The sequence below is a fragment of the Lissotriton vulgaris genome, chromosome 1_1 (assembly GCF_964263255.1).
Source record: "Lissotriton vulgaris chromosome 1_1, aLisVul1.2, whole genome shotgun sequence".
Lineage (NCBI taxonomy): Eukaryota > Metazoa > Chordata > Amphibia > Caudata > Salamandridae > Lissotriton > Lissotriton vulgaris.
This window is the reverse complement of record NC_141685.1, coordinates 1,189,726,540-1,189,743,393: the sequence shown is the minus strand read 5'-3', so window position 1 is coordinate 1,189,743,393 and position 16,854 is coordinate 1,189,726,540.

Sequence of the window (16,854 nt, the reverse complement as noted above, 5' to 3'; positions counted from 1 at the left end):
AATCAAGCATCCGAGGACCGGACCGGTTTCGAGGTAACATCTCCCATCAGCCCGGCTAGCTTGACTCCAAGTGGTGCCTGGGACCCACGTCTGAGCATCCCCAGCGCACTTATGGCGGCAATAGCAAACAAAACAGGTGATGGACCGAATGTGGATAAATGTCACACATTCAACCCAGTCCAAAGATCTGGGCCCAAATCCATCGTTTTTTTGCACTCCACACCACCTGGGTTAGACAATGGCGATATGCAAATCAGCTCTGACCCTGTGCCCCATGGGAACAGTCCAGTCCGAACTACAAAAGCCATGTCCTTCCCAGAACGGAATCAAGCATCCGAGGACCGGACCGGTTTCGAGGTAACACCTCTCATCAGCCCAGCTAGCTTGACTCCAAGTGGTGTGGAGTGCCTGGGACCCACGTCTGAGCATCCCCAGCGCACTTATGGCGGCAATTGCAAACAAAACAGGTGATGGACCGAATGTGGATCAATGTCACACATTCAACCCAGTCCAAAGATCTGGGCCCAAATCCATCGTTTTTTTGCACTCCACACCACCCTGGGTTAGACAATGGCGATATGCAAATCAGCTCTGACCCTGTGCCCCATGGGAACCGTCCAGTCCGAACTACAAAAGCCATGTCCTTCCCAGATCGGAATCAAGCATCCGAGGACCGGGCCGGTTTCAAGGTAACACCTCTGATCAGCCCGGCTAGCTTGAGTCCAAGTGGTGTGGAGTGCCTGGGACCCACGTCTGAGCATCCCCAGCGCACTTATGGCGGCAATTGCAAACAAAACAGGTGATGGACCGAATGTGGATCAATGTCACACATTCAACCCAGTCCAAAGATCTGGGCCCAAATCCATCATTTTTTTGCACTCCACACCACCCTGGGTTAGACAATGGCGATATGCAAATCAGCTCTGACCCTGTGCCCATTGGGAACAGTCCAGTCCGAACTACAAAAGCCATGTCCTTCCCAGAACGGAATCAAGCATCCGAGGACCGGACCGGTTTCGAGGTAACACCTCTCATCACCCGGCTAGCTTGACTCCAAGTGGTGTGGAGTGCCTGGGACCCACGTCTGAGCATCCCCAGCGCACTTATGGCGGCAATTGCAAACAAAACAGGTGATGGACCGAATGTGGATCAATGTCACACATTCAACCCATTCCAAAGATCTGGGCCCAAATCCATTGTTTTTTTGCACTCCACACCACCCTGAGTTAGACAATGGCGATATGCAAATCAGCTCTGACCCTGTGCCCCATGGGAACAGTCCAGTCCGAACTACAAAAGCCATGTCCTTCCGAGAACGGAATCAAGCATCCGAGGACCGGACCGGTTTCGAGGTAACACCTCTCATCAGCCCGGCTAGCTTGACTCCAAGTGGTGTGGAGTGCCTGGGACCCACGTCTGAGCATCCCCAGCGCACTTATGGCGGCAATTGCAAACAAAACAGGTGATGGACCGAATGTGGATCAATGTCACACATTCAACCCAGTCCAAAGATCTGGGCCCAAATCCATTGTTTTTTTGCACTCCACACCACCCTGGGTTAGACAATGGCGATATGCAAATCAGCTCTGACCCTGTGCCCCATGGGAACAGTCCAGTCCGAACTACAAAAGCCATGTCCTTCACAGAACGGAATCAAGCATCCGAGGACCGGACCGGTTTCGAGGTAACATCTCTCATCAGCCCGGCTAGATTGACTCCAAGTGGTGCCTGGGGCCCACGTCTGAGCATCCCCAGCGCACTTATGGCGGCAATTGCAAACAAAACAGGTGATGGACCGAATGTGGATAAATGTCACACATTCAACCCAGTCCAAAGATCTGGGCCCAAATCCATCGTTTTTTTGCACTCCACACCACCTGGGTTAGACAATGGCGATATGCAAATCACCTCTGACCCTGTGCCCCATGGGAACAGTCCAGTCCGAACTACAAAAGCCATGTCCTTCCCAGAACGGAATCAAGCATCCGAGGACCGGACCGGTTTCGAGGTAACACCTCTCATCAGCCCGGCTAGCATGACTCCAAGTGGTGTGGAGTGCGTGGGACCCACGTCTGAGCATCCCCAGCGCACTTACGCGGCAATTGCAAACAAAACAGGTGATGGACCGAATGTGGATCAATGTCACACATTCAACCCAGTCCAAAGGTCTGGGCCCAAATCCATCGTTTTTTTGCACTCCACACCACCCTGGGTTAGACAATGGCGATATGCAAATCAGCTCTGACCCTGTGCCCCATGGGAACAGTCCAGTCCAAACTACAAAAGCCATGTCCTTCCCAGAACGGAATCAAGCATCCAAGGACCGGGCCGGTTTCGAGGTAACACCTCTCATCAGCCAGGCTAGCTTGACTCCAAGTGGTGTGGAGTGCCTGGGACCCACGTCTGAGCATCCCCAGCGCACTTATGGCGGCAATTGCAAACAAAACAGGTGATGGACCGAATGTGGATCAATGTCACACATTCAACCCAGTCCAAAGATCTGGGCCCAAATCCATCGTTTTTTTGCACTCCACACCACCCTGGGTTAGACAATGGCGATATGCAAATCAGCTCTGACCCTGTGCCCCATGGGAACAGTCCAGTCCGAACTACAAAAGCCATGTCCTTCCCAGAACGGAATCAAGCATCCGAGGACCGGACCGGTTTCGAGGTAACACCTCTCATCAGCCTGGCTAGCTTGACTCCAAGTGGTGTGGAGTGCCTGGGACCCACGTCTGAGCATCCCCAGCGCACTTATGGTGGCAATTGCAAACAAAACAGGTGATGGACCGAATGTGGATCAATGTCACACATTCAACCCAGTCCAAAGATCTGGGCCCAAATCCATCGTTTTTTTGCACTCCACACCACCCTGGGTTAGACAATGGCGATATGCAAATCAGCTCTGACCCTGTGCCCCATGGGAACAGTCCAGTCCGAACTACAAAAGCCATGTCCTTCCCAGAATGGAATCAAGCATCCGAGGACCGGACCGGTTTCGAGGTAACACCTCTCATCAGCCCGGCTAGCTTGACTCCAAGTGGTGTGGAGTGCCTGGGACCCACGTCTGAGCATCCCCAGCGCACTTATGGCGGCAATTGCAAACAAAACAGGTGATGGACCGAATGTGGATCAATGTCACACATTCAACCCAGTCCAAAGATCTGGGCCCAAATCCATCATTTTTTTTGCACTTCACACCACCCTGGGTTAGACAATGGCGATATGCAAATCAGCTCTGACCCTGTGCCCCATGGGAACAGTCCAGTCCGAACTACAAAAGCCATGTCCTTCCCAGAACGGAATCAAGCATCCGAGGAACGGACCGGTTTCGAGGTAACACCTCTCATCAGCCCGGCTAGCTTGACTCCAAGTGGTGTGGAGTGCCTGGGACCCACGTCTGAGCATCCCCAGCGCACTTACGCGGCAATTGCAAACAAAACAGGTGATGGACCGAATGAGGATCAATGTCACACATTCAACCCAGTCCAAAGGTCTGGGCCCAAATCCATCGTTTTTTTGCACTCCACACCACCCTGGGTTAGACAATGGCGATATGCAAATCAGCTCTGACCCTGTGCCCCATGGGAACAGTCCAGTCCGAACTACAAAAGCCATGTCCTTCCCAGAACGGATTTAAGCATCCAAGGACCGGGCCGGTTTCGAGGTAACACCTCTCATCAGCCAGGCTAGCTTGACTCCAAGTGGTGTGGAGTGCCTGGGACCCACGTCTGAGCATCCCCAGCGCACTTATGGCGGCAATTGCAAACAAAACAGGTGATGGACCGAATGTGGATCAATGTCACACATTCAACCCAGTCCAAAGATCTGGGCCCAAATCCATCGTTTTTTTGCACTCCACACCGACCTGGGGATGACAATGGCGATATGCAAATCAGCTCTGACCCTGTGCCCCATGGCAACAGTCCAGTCCGAACTACAAAAGCCATGTCCTTCCCAGAACGGAATCAAGCATCCGAGGAACGGACCGGTTTTGAGGTAACACCTCTCATCAGCCCGGCTAGCTTGACTCCAAGTGGTGTGGAGTGCCTGGGACCCACGTCTGAGCATCCCCAGCGCACTTATGGCGGCAATTGCAAACAAAACAGGTGATGGACCGAATGTGGATCAATGTCACACATTCAACCCAGTCCAAAGATCTGGGCCCAAATCCATCGTTTTTTTGCACTCTACACCACCCTGGGTTAGACAATGGCGATATGCAAATCAGCTCTGACCCTGTGCCCCATGGGAACAGTCCAGTCCGAACTACAAAAGCCATGTCCTTCCCAGAATGGAATCAAGCATCCGAGGACCGGACCGGTTTCGAGGTAACACCTCTCATCAGCCCGGCTAGCTTGACTCCAAGTGGTGTGGAGTGCCTGGGACCCACGTCTGAGCATCCCCAGCGCACTTATGGTGGCAATTGCAAACAAAACAGGTGATGGACCAAATGTGGATCAATGTCACACATTCAACCCAGTCCAAAGATCTGGGCCCAAATCCATCGTTTTTTTGCACTCCACACCACCCTGGGTTAGACAATGGCGATATGCAAATCAGCTCTGACCCTGTGCCCCATGGGAACAGTCCAGTCCGAACTACAAAAGCCATGTCCTTCCCAGAACGGAATCAAGCATCCGAGGACCGGACCGGTTTCGAGGTAACACCTCTCATCAGCCCGGCTAGCTTGACTCCAAGTGGTGTGGAGTGCCTGCGACCCACGTCTGAGCATCCCCAGCGCACTTATGGCGGCAATTGCAAAGAAAACAGGTGATGGACCGAATGTGGATCAATGTCACACATTCAACCCAGTCCAAAGATCTGGGCCCAAATCCATCGTTTTTTTGCACTCCACACCACCCTGGGTCAGACAATGGCGATATGCAAATCAGCTCTGACCCTGTGCCCCATGGGAACAGTCCAGTCCGAACTACAAAAGCCATGTCCTTCCCAGAACGGAATCAAGCATCCGAGGACCGGGCCGGTTTCGAGGTAACACCTCTGATCAGCCCGGCTAGCTTGAGTCCAAGTGGTGTGGAGTGCCTGGGACCCACGTCTGAGCATCCCCAGCGCACTTATGGCGGCAATTGCAAACAAAACAGGTGATGGACCGAATGTGGATCAATGTCACACATTCAACCCAGTCCAAAGATCTGGGCCCAAATCCATCGTTTTTTTGCACTCCACACCACCCTGGGTTAGACAATGGCGATATGCAAATCAGCTCTGACCCTGTGCCCCATGGGAACAGTCCAGTCCGAACTAAAAAAAGTATGTCCTTCCCAGAACGGAATCAAGCATCCGAGGACCGGACCGGTTTCGAGGTAACACCTCTCATCAGCCCGGCTAGCTTGACTCCAAGTGGTGTGGAGTGCCTGGGACCCACGTCTGAGCATCCCCAGCGCACTTATGGCGGCAATTGCAAACAAAACAGGTGATGGACCGAATGTGGATCAATGTCACACATTCAACCCAGTCCAAAGATCTGGGCCCAAATCCATCGTTTTTTTGCACTCCACACCACCCTGGGTTAGACAATGGCGATATGCAAATCAGCTCTGACCCTGTGCCCATTGGGAACAGTCCAGTCCGAACTACAAAAGCCATGTCCTTCCCAGAACGGAATCAAGCATCCGAGGACCGGACCGGTTTCGAGGTAACACCTCTCATCAGCTTGCTTGACTCCAAGTGGTGTGGAGTGCCTGGGACCCACGTCTGAGCATCCCCAGCGCACTTATGGCGGCAATTGCAAACAAAACAGGTGATGGACCGAATGTGGATCAATGTCACACATTCAACCCATTCCAAAGATCTGGGCCCAAATCCATTGTTTTTTTGCACTCCACACCACCCTGAGTTAGACAATGGCGATATGCAAATCAGCTCTGACCCTGTGCCCCATGGGATCAGTCCAGTCCAAACTACAAAAGACATGTCCTTCCGAGAACGGAATCAAGCATCCGAGGACCGGACCGGTTTCGAGGTAACACCTCTCATCAGCCCGGCTAGCTTGACTCCAAGTGGTGTGGAGTGCCTGGGACCCACGTCTGAGCATCCCCAGCGTACTTATGGCGGCAATTGCAAACAAAACAGGTGATGGACCGAATGTGGATCAATGTCACACATTCAACCCAGTCCAAAGATCTGGGCCCAAATCCATAGTTTTTTTGCACTCCACACCACCCTGGGTTAGACAATGGCGATATGCAAATCAGCTCTGACCCTGTGCCCCATGGGAACAGTCCAGTCCGAACTACAAAAGCCATGTCCTTCCCAGAACGGAATCAAGCATCCGAGGACCGGACCGGTTTCGAGGTAACACCTCTCATCAGCCCGGCTAGCTTGACTCCAAGTGGTGTGGAGTGCCTGGGACCCACGTCTGAGCATCCCCAGCACACTTATGTCGGCAATTGCAAACAAAACAGGTGATGGACCGAGTGTGGATTAATGTCACACATTCAACCCAGTCCAAAGATCTGGGCCCAAATCCATAATTTTTTTGCACTCCACACCACCCTGGGTTAGACAATGGCGATATGCAAATCAGCTCCGACCCTGTGCCCCATGGGAACAGTCCAGTCCGAACTACAAAAGCCATGTCCTTCCCAGAAAGGAATCAAGCATCCGAGGACCGGACCGGTTTCGAGGTAACATCTCTCATCAGCCCGGATAGCTTGACTCCAAGTGGTGTGGAGTGCCTGGGACCCACGTCTGAGCATCCCCAGCGCACTTATGGCGGCAATTGCAAAGAAAACAGGTGATGGACCGAATGTGGATCAATGTCACACATTCAACCCATTCCAAAGATCTGGGCCCAAATCCATTGTTTTTTTGCACTCCACACCACCCTGAGTTAGACAATGGCGATATGCAAATCAGCTCTGACCCTGTGCCCCATGGGAACAGTCCAGTCCGAACTACAAAAGCCATGTCCTTCCGAGAACGGAATCAAGCATCCGAGGACCGGACCGGTTTCGAGGTAACACCTCTCATCAGCCCGGCTAGCTTGACTCCAAGTGGTGTGGAGTGCCTGGGACCCACGTCTGAGCATCCCCAGCGCACTTATGGCGGCAATTGCAAACAAAACAGGTGATGGACCGAATGTGGATCAATGTCACACATTCAACCCAGTCCAAAGATCTGGGCCCAAATCCATTGTTTTTTTGCACTCCACACCACCCTGGGTTAGACAATGGCGATATGCAAATCAGCTCTGACCCTGTGCCCCATGGGAACAGTCCAGTCCGAACTACAAAAGCCATGTCCTTCACAGAACGGAATCAAGCATCCGAGGACCGGACCGGTTTCGAGGTAACATCTCTCATCAGCCCGGCTAGCTTGACTCCAAGTGGTGCCTGGGGCCCACGTCTGAGCATCCCCAGCGCACTTATGGCGGCAATTGCAAACAAAACAGGTGATGGACCGAATGTGGATAAATGTCACACATTCAACCCAGTCCAAAGATCTGGGCCCAAATCCATCGTTTTTTTGCACTCCACACCACCTGGGTTAGACAATGGCGATATGCAAATCACCTCTGACCCTGTGCCCCATGGGAACAGTCCAGTCCGAACTACAAAAGCCATGTCCTTCCCAGAACGGAATCAAGCATCCGAGGACCGGACCGGTTTCGAGGTAACACCTCTCATCAGCCCGGCTAGCTTGACTCCAAGTGGTGTGGAGTGCGTGGGACCCACGTCTGAGCATCCCCAGCGCACTTACGCGGCAATTGCAAACAAAACAGGTGATGGACCGAATGTGGATCAATGTCACACATTCAACCCAGTCCAAAGGTCTGGGCCCAAATCCATCGTTTTTTTGCACTCCACACCACCCTGGGTTAGACAATGGCGATATGCAAATCAGCTCTAACCCTGTGCCCCATGGGAACAGTCCAGTCCAAACTACAAAAGCCATGTCCTTCCCAGAACGGAATCAAGCATCCAAGGACCGGGCCGGTTTCGAGGTAACACCTCTCATCAGCCAGGCTAGCTTGACTCCAAGTGGTGTGGAGTGCCTGGGACCCACGTCTGAGCATCCCCAGCGCACTTATGGCGGCAATTGCAAACAAAACAGGTGATGGACCGAATGTGGATCAATGTCACACATTCAACCCAGTCCAAAGATCTGGGCCCAAATCCATAGTTTTTTTGCACTCCACACCACCCTGGGTTAGACAATGGCGATATGCAAATCAGCTCTGACCCTGTGCCCCATGGGAACAGTCCAGTCCGAACTACAAAAGCCATGTCCTTCCCAGAACGGAATCAAGCATCCGAGGACCGGACCGGTTTCGAGGTAACACCTCTCATCAGCCTGGCTAGCTTGACTCCAAGTGGTGTGGAGTGCCTGGGACCCACGTCTGAGCATCCCCAGCGCACTTATGGTGGCAATTGCAAACAAAACAGGTGATGGACCGAATGTGGATCAATGTCACACATTCAACCCAGTCCAAAGATCTGGGCCCAAATCCATCGTTTTTTTGCACTCCACACCACCCTGGGTTAGACAATGGCGATATGCAAATCAGCTCTGACCTTGTGCCCCATGGGAACAGTCCAGTCCGAACTACAAAAGCCATGTCCTTCCCAGAATGGAATCAAGCATCCGAGGACCGGACCGGTTTCGAGGTAACACCTCTCATCAGCCCGGCTAGCTTGACTCCAAGTGGTGTGGAGTGCCTGGGACCCACGTCTGAGCATCCCCAGCGCACTTATGGCGGCAATTGCAAACAAAACAGGTGATGGACCGAATGTGGATCAATGTCACACATTCAACCCAGTCCAAAGATCTGGGCCCAAATCCATCATTTTTTTGCACTTCACACCACCCTGGGTTAGACAATGGCGATATGCAAATCAGCTCTGACCCTGTGCCCCATGGGAACAGTCCAGTCCGAACTACAAAAGCCATGTCCTTCCCAGAACGGAATCAAGCATCCAAGGAACGGACCGGTTTCAAGGTAACACCTCTCATCAGCCCGGCTAGCTTGACTCCAAGTGGTGTGGAGTGCCTGGGACCCACGTCTGAGCATCCCCAGCGCACTTACGCGGCAATTGCAAACAAAACAGGTGATGGACCGAATGAGGATCAATGTCACACATTCAACCCAGTCCAAAGGTCTGGGCCCAAATCCATCGTTTTTTTGCACTCCACACCACCCTGGGTTAGACAATGGCGATATGCAAATCAGCTCTGACCCTGTGCCCCATGGGAACAGTCCAGTCCGAACTACAAAAGCCATGTCCTTCCCAGAACGGATTTAAGCATCCAAGGACCGGGCCGGTTTCGAGGTAACACCTCTCATCAGCCAGGCTAGCTTGACTCCAAGTGGTGTGGAGTGCCTGGGACCCACGTCTGAGCATCCCCAGCGCACTTATGGCGGCAATTGCAAACAAAACAGGTGATGGACCGAATGTGGATCAATGTCACACATTCAACCCAGTCCAAAGATCTGGGCCCAAATCCATCGTTTTTTTGCACTCCACACCACCCTGGGGTAGACAATGGCGATATGCAAATCAGCTCTGACCCTGTGCCCCATGGCAACAGTCCAGTCCGAACTACAAAAGCCATGTCCTTCCCAGAACGGAATCAAGCATCCGAGGAACGGACCGGTTTTGAGGTAACACCTCTCATCAGCCCGGCTAGCTTGACTCCAAGTGGTGTGGAGTGCCTGGGACCCACGTCTGAGCATCCCCAGCGCACTTATGGCGGCAATTGCAAACAAAACAGGTGATGGACCGAATGTGGATCAATGTCACACATTCAACCCAGTCCAAAGATCTGGGCCCAAATCCATCGTTTTTTTGCACTCTACACCACCCTGGGTTAGACAATGGCGATATGCAAATCAGCTCTGACCCTGTGCCCCATGGGAACAGTCCAGTCCGAACTACAAAAGCCATGTCCTTCCCAGAATGGAATCAAGCATCCGAGGACCGGACCGGTTTCGAGGTAACACCTCTCATCAGCCCGGCTAGCTTGACTCCAAGTGGTGTGGAGTGCCTGGGACCCACGTCTGAGCATCCCCAGCGCACTTATGGTGGCAATTGCAAACAAAACAGGTGATGGACCAAATGTGGATCAATGTCACACATTCAACCCAGTCCAAAGATCTGGGCCCAAATCCATCGTTTTTTTGCACTCCACACCACCCTGGGTTAGACAATGGCGATATGCAAATCAGCTCTGACCCTGTGCCCCATGGGAACAGTCCAGTCCAAACTACAAAAGCCATGTCCTTCCCAGAACGGAATCAAGCATCCGAGGACCAGACCGGTTTCGAGGTAACACCTCTCAGCAGCCCGGCTAGCTTGACTCCAAGTGGTGTGGAGTGCCTGAGACCCACGTCTGAGCATCGCCAGCGCACTTATGGCGGCAATTGCAAACAAAACAGGTGATGGACCGAATGTGGATCAATGTGACACATTCAACCCAGTCCAAAGATCTGGGCCCAAATCCATCGTTTTTTTGCACTCCACACCACCCTGGGTCAGACAATGGCGATATGCAAATCAGCTCTGACCCTGTGCCCCATGGGAACAGTCCAGTCCGAACTACAAAAGCCATGTCCTTCCCAGAACGGAATCAAGCATCCGAGGACCGGGCCGGTTTCGAGGTAACACCTCTGATCAGCCCGGCTAGCTTGAGTCCAAGTGGTGTGGAGTGCCTGGGACCCACGTCTGAGCATCCCCAGCGCACTTATGGCGGCAATTGCAAACAAAACAGGTGATGGACCGAATGTGGATCAATGTCACACATTCAACCCAGTCCAAAGATCTGGGCCCAAATCCATCGTTTTTTTGCACTCCACACCACCCTGGGTTAGACAATGGCGATATGCAAATCAGCTCTGACCCTGTGCCCCATGGGAACAGTCCAGTCCGAACTAAAAAAAGTATGTCCTTCCCAGAACGGAATCAAGCATCCGAGGACCGGACCGGTTTCGAGGTAACACCTCTCATCAGCCCGGCTAGCTTGACTCCAAGTGGTGTGGAGTGCCTGGGACCCACGTCTGAGCATCCCCAGCGCACTTATGGCGGCAATTGCAAAGAAAACAGGTGATGGACCGAATGTGGATCAATGTCACACATTCAACCCAGTCCAAAGATCTGGGCCCAAATCCATCGTTTTTTTGCACTCCACACCACCCTGGGTCAGACAATGGCGATATGCAAATCAGCTCTGACCCTGTGCCCCATGGGAACAGTCCAGTCCGAACTACAAAAGCCATGTCCTTCCCAGAACGGAATCAAGCATCCGAGGACCGGGCCGGTTTCGAGGTAACACCTCTGATCAGCCCGGCTAGCTTGAGTCCAAGTGGTGTGGAGTGCCTGGGACCCACGTCTGAGCATCCCCAGCGCACTTATGGCGGCAATTGCAAACAAAACAGGTGATGGACCGAATGTGGATCAATGTCACACATTCAACCCATTCCAAAGATCTGGGCCCAAATCCATCATTTTTTTGCACTCCACACCACCCTGAGTTAGACAATGGCGATATGCAAATCAGCTCTGACCCTGTGCCCCATGGGATCAGTCCAGTCCAAACTACAAAAGACATGTCCTTCCGAGAACGGAATCAAGCATCCGAGGACCGGACCGGTTTCGAGGTAACACCTCTCATCAGCCCGGCTAGCTTGACTCCAAGTGGTGTGGAGTGCCTGGTACCCACGTCTGAGCATCCCCAGCGTACTTATGGCGGCAATTGCAAACAAAACAGGTGATGGACCGAATGTGGATCAATGTCACACATTCAACCCAGTCCAAAGATCTGGGCCCAAATCCATAGTTTTTTTGCACTCCACACCACCCTGGGTTAGACAATGGCGATATGCAAATCAGCTCTGACCCTGTGCCCCATGGGAACAGTCCAGTCCGAACTACAAAAGCCATGTCCTTCCCAGAACGGAATCAAGCATCCGAGGACCGGACCGGTTTCGAGGTAACACCTCTCATCAGCCCGGCTAGCTTGACTCCAAGTGGTGTGGAGTGCCTGGGACCCACGTCTGAGCATCCCCAGCACACTTATGTCGGCAATTGCAAACAAAACAGGTGATGGACCGAGTGTGGATTAATGTCACACATTCAACCCAGTCCAAAGATCTGGGCCCAAATCCATAATTTTTTTGCACTCCACACCACCCTGGGTTAGACAATGGCGATATGCAAATCAGCTCCGACCCTGTGCCCCATGGGAACAGTCCAGTCCGAACTACAAAAGCCATGTCCTTCCCAGAAAGGAATCAAGCATCCGAGGACCGGACCGGTTTCGAGGTAACATCTCTCATCAGCCCGGATAGCTTGACTCCAAGTGGTGTGGAGTGCCTGGGACCCACGTCTGAGCATCCCCAGCGCACTTATGGCGGCAATTGCAAAGAAAACAGGTGATGGACCGAATGTGGATCAATGTCACACATTCAACCCATTCCAAAGATCTGGGCCCAAATCCATTGTTTTTTTGCACTCCACACCACCCTGAGTTAGACAATGGCGATATGCAAATCAGCTCTGACCCTGTGCCCCATGGGAACAGTCCAGTCCGAACTACAAAAGCCATGTCCTTCCGAGAACGGAATCAAGCATCCGAGGACCGGACCGGTTTCGAGGTAACACCTCTCATCAGCCCGGCTAGCTTGACTCCAAGTGGTGTGGAGTGCCTGGGACCCACGTCTGAGCATCCCCAGCGCACTTATGGCGGCAATTGCAAACAAAACAGGTGATGGACCGAATGTGGATCAATGTCACACATTCAACCCAGTCCAAAGATCTGGGCCCAAATCCATTGTTTTTTTGCACTCCACACCACCCTGGGTTAGACAATGGCGATATGCAAATCAGCTCTGACCCTGTGCCCCATGGGAACAGTCCAGTCCGAACTACAAAAGCCATGTCCTTCACAGAACGGAATCAAGCATCCGAGGACCGGACCGGTTTCGAGGTAACATCTCTCATCAGCCCGGCTAGCTTGACTCCAAGTGGTGCCTGGGGCCCACGTCTGAGCATCCCCAGCGCACTTATGGCGGCAATTGCAAACAAAACAGGTGATGGACCGAATGTGGATAAATGTCACACATTCAACCCAGTCCAAAGATCTGGGCCCAAATCCATCGTTTTTTTGCACTCCACACCACCTGGGTTAGACAATGGCGATATGCAAATCACCTCTGACCCTGTGCCCCATGGGAACAGTCCAGTCCGAACTACAAAAGCCATGTCCTTCCCAGAACGGAATCAAGCATCCGAGGACCGGACCGGTTTCGAGGTAACACCTCTCATCAGCCTGGCTAGCTTGACTCCAAGTGGTGTGGAGTGCCTGGGACCCACGTCTGAGCATCCCCAGCGCACTTATGGTGGCAATTGCAAACAAAACAGGTGATGGACCGAATGTGGATCAATGTCACACATTCAACCCAGTCCAAAGATCTGGGCCCAAATCCATCGTTTTTTTGCACTCCACACCACCCTGGGTTAGACAATGGCGATATGCAAATCAGCTCTGACCTTGTGCCCCATGGGAACAGTCCAGTCCGAACTACAAAAGCCATGTCCTTCCCAGAATGGAATCAAGCATCCGAGGACCGGACCGGTTTCGAGGTAACACCTCTCATCAGCCCGGCTAGCTTGACTCCAAGTGGTGTGGAGTGCCTGGGACCCACGTCTGAGCATCCCCAGCGCACTTATGGCGGCAATTGCAAACAAAACAGGTGATGGACCGAATGTGGATCAATGTCACACATTCAACCCAGTCCAAAGATCTGGGCCCAAATCCATCATTTTTTTGCACTTCACACCACCCTGGGTTAGACAATGGCGATATGCAAATCAGCTCTGACCCTGTGCCCCATGGGAACAGTCCAGTCCGAACTACAAAAGCCATGTCCTTCCCAGAACGGAATCAAGCATCCAAGGAACGGACCGGTTTCAAGGTAACACCTCTCATCAGCCCGGCTAGCTTGACTCCAAGTGGTGTGGAGTGCCTGGGACCCACGTCTGAGCATCCCCAGCGCACTTACGCGGCAATTGCAAACAAAACAGGTGATGGACCGAATGAGGATCAATGTCACACATTCAACCCAGTCCAAAGGTCTGGGCCCAAATCCATCGTTTTTTTGCACTCCACACCACCCTGGGTTAGACAATGGCGATATGCAAATCAGCTCTGACCCTGTGCCCCATGGGAACAGTCCAGTCCGAACTACAAAAGCCATGTCCTTCCCAGAACGGATTTAAGCATCCAAGGACCGGGCCGGTTTCGAGGTAACACCTCTCATCAGCCAGGCTAGCTTGACTCCAAGTGGTGTGGAGTGCCTGGGACCCACGTCTGAGCATCCCCAGCGCACTTATGGCGGCAATTGCAAACAAAACAGGTGATGGACCGAATGTGGATCAATGTCACACATTCAACCCAGTCCAAAGATCTGGGCCCAAATCCATCGTTTTTTTGCACTCCACACCACCCTGGGGTAGACAATGGCGATATGCAAATCAGCTCTGACCCTGTGCCCCATGGCAACAGTCCAGTCCGAACTACAAAAGCCATGTCCTTCCCAGAACGGAATCAAGCATCCGAGGAACGGACCGGTTTTGAGGTAACACCTCTCATCAGCCCGGCTAGCTTGACTCCAAGTGGTGTGGAGTGCCTGGGACCCACGTCTGAGCATCCCCAGCGCACTTATGGCGGCAATTGCAAACAAAACAGGTGATGGACCGAATGTGGATCAATGTCACACATTCAACCCAGTCCAAAGATCTGGGCCCAAATCCATCGTTTTTTTGCACTCTACACCACCCTGGGTTAGACAATGGCGATATGCAAATCAGCTCTGACCCTGTGCCCCATGGGAACAGTCCAGTCCGAACTACAAAAGCCATGTCCTTCCCAGAATGGAATCAAGCATCCGAGGACCGGACCGGTTTCGAGGTAACACCTCTCATCAGCCCGGCTAGCTTGACTCCAAGTGGTGTGGAGTGCCTGGGACCCACGTCTGAGCATCCCCAGCGCACTTATGGTGGCAATTGCAAACAAAACAGGTGATGGACCAAATGTGGATCAATGTCACACATTCAACCCAGTCCAAAGATCTGGGCCCAAATCCATCGTTTTTTTGCACTCCACACCACCCTGGGTTAGACAATGGCGATATGCAAATCAGCTCTGACCCTGTGCCCCATGGGAACAGTCCAGTCCAAACTACAAAAGCCATGTCCTTCCCAGAACGGAATCAAGCATCCGAGGACCAGACCGGTTTCGAGGTAACACCTCTCAGCAGCCCGGCTAGCTTGACTCCAAGTGGTGTGGAGTGCCTGAGACCCACGTCTGAGCATCGCCAGCGCACTTATGGCGGCAATTGCAAACAAAACAGGTGATGGACCGAATGTGGATCAATGTGACACATTCAACCCAGTCCAAAGATCTGGGCCCAAATCCATCGTTTTTTTGCACTCCACACCACCCTGGGTCAGACAATGGCGATATGCAAATCAGCTCTGACCCTGTGCCCCATGGGAACAGTCCAGTCCGAACTACAAAAGCCATGTCCTTCCCAGAACGGAATCAAGCATCCGAGGACCGGGCCGGTTTCGAGGTAACACCTCTGATCAGCCCGGCTAGCTTGAGTCCAAGTGGTGTGGAGTGCCTGGGACCCACGTCTGAGCATCCCCAGCGCACTTATGGCGGCAATTGCAAACAAAACAGGTGATGGACCGAATGTGGATCAATGTCACACATTCAACCCAGTCCAAAGATCAGGGCCCAAATCCATCGTTTTTTTGCACTCCACACTGAGGTTCCGTGACGGTTCCGTGACAATTTGAACCCGTGTTTTCAAGTTTGTCGGAAATACATAAAAATGGTATCAGTGAACCGCAAATGATCCATCTAGTATATCCTAGTGTTTTTCGCCACGCTACAAGTAAGAGCACTCCTGTTATGAACACATTTCTGATCTACCCATGGCATCCATCTTAGATCGTGGCCGCCATTTTGTGGTTCCTTGCCCTCACATATGCAATAGCCTCTGATCATTTCATTCACTTCACTTTGATTAAGGACACGTAGCCTTAGCCGGAGATTCACCTCTTACATGACACGTGCACCTTAAACCAGATCACGCTGAAGCTGCATGACTCGACAAAGGTTGCCTCCTCTGCCCGAGGCCAGCCCACCTGAACTGGTTTTCCTGTCCATTGTACCTGATCATGATTAGGCGGCCGAAGCCGGTAGCCTTGCCCATTTACAACCTACAAACATCTCTTATCCCGCTTTTCTATCTTCTGCATCTGGCTCTGCTCCTTTCCTTCTGGGCTTTTATTAGGGGGAGGTAACGAACTTTATGATGAGGCGGTCCGGGTCTTGAATGCAATATTGACATGGGATTGTGATGGACTGGTGGGAACCCCTCTTCGTGATGTTTGGTATCAGATATTATCGACAGTTCCTGTGTAACGCCAAATATTTATTGTTTAGAGACACAAAAGGTTTGGAATGTACCGACATGTGAAATATTTGCCTAGAGCACAATTTTTGGTATATAAGGAGCAACCCTCAATGTACAAATCGAACAGTCTCCTGAATTCTGCCCGTGTGTAGATTCTGTGACCTCTGTGTCCCTGCAGTAATAAACCTTTGGTCTTTGACGCCACCATCGAGAAGCCCGTGTTTCTGTTCATTTGTGCACCAAGGCAGGTGGGACTCCGGGGTCTTTGGGTGTTGTACCCTGACACCTCTGGACGGAACCAAAAAGTCCAGAACTCCAATTGGCGCCCAACGTGGGGCGACGTCATTCGGTACCGGTCCAAAAGCCTGAAGAGTTCGAGAAACTTCGTGTGAAGATTCCTGAGGGAG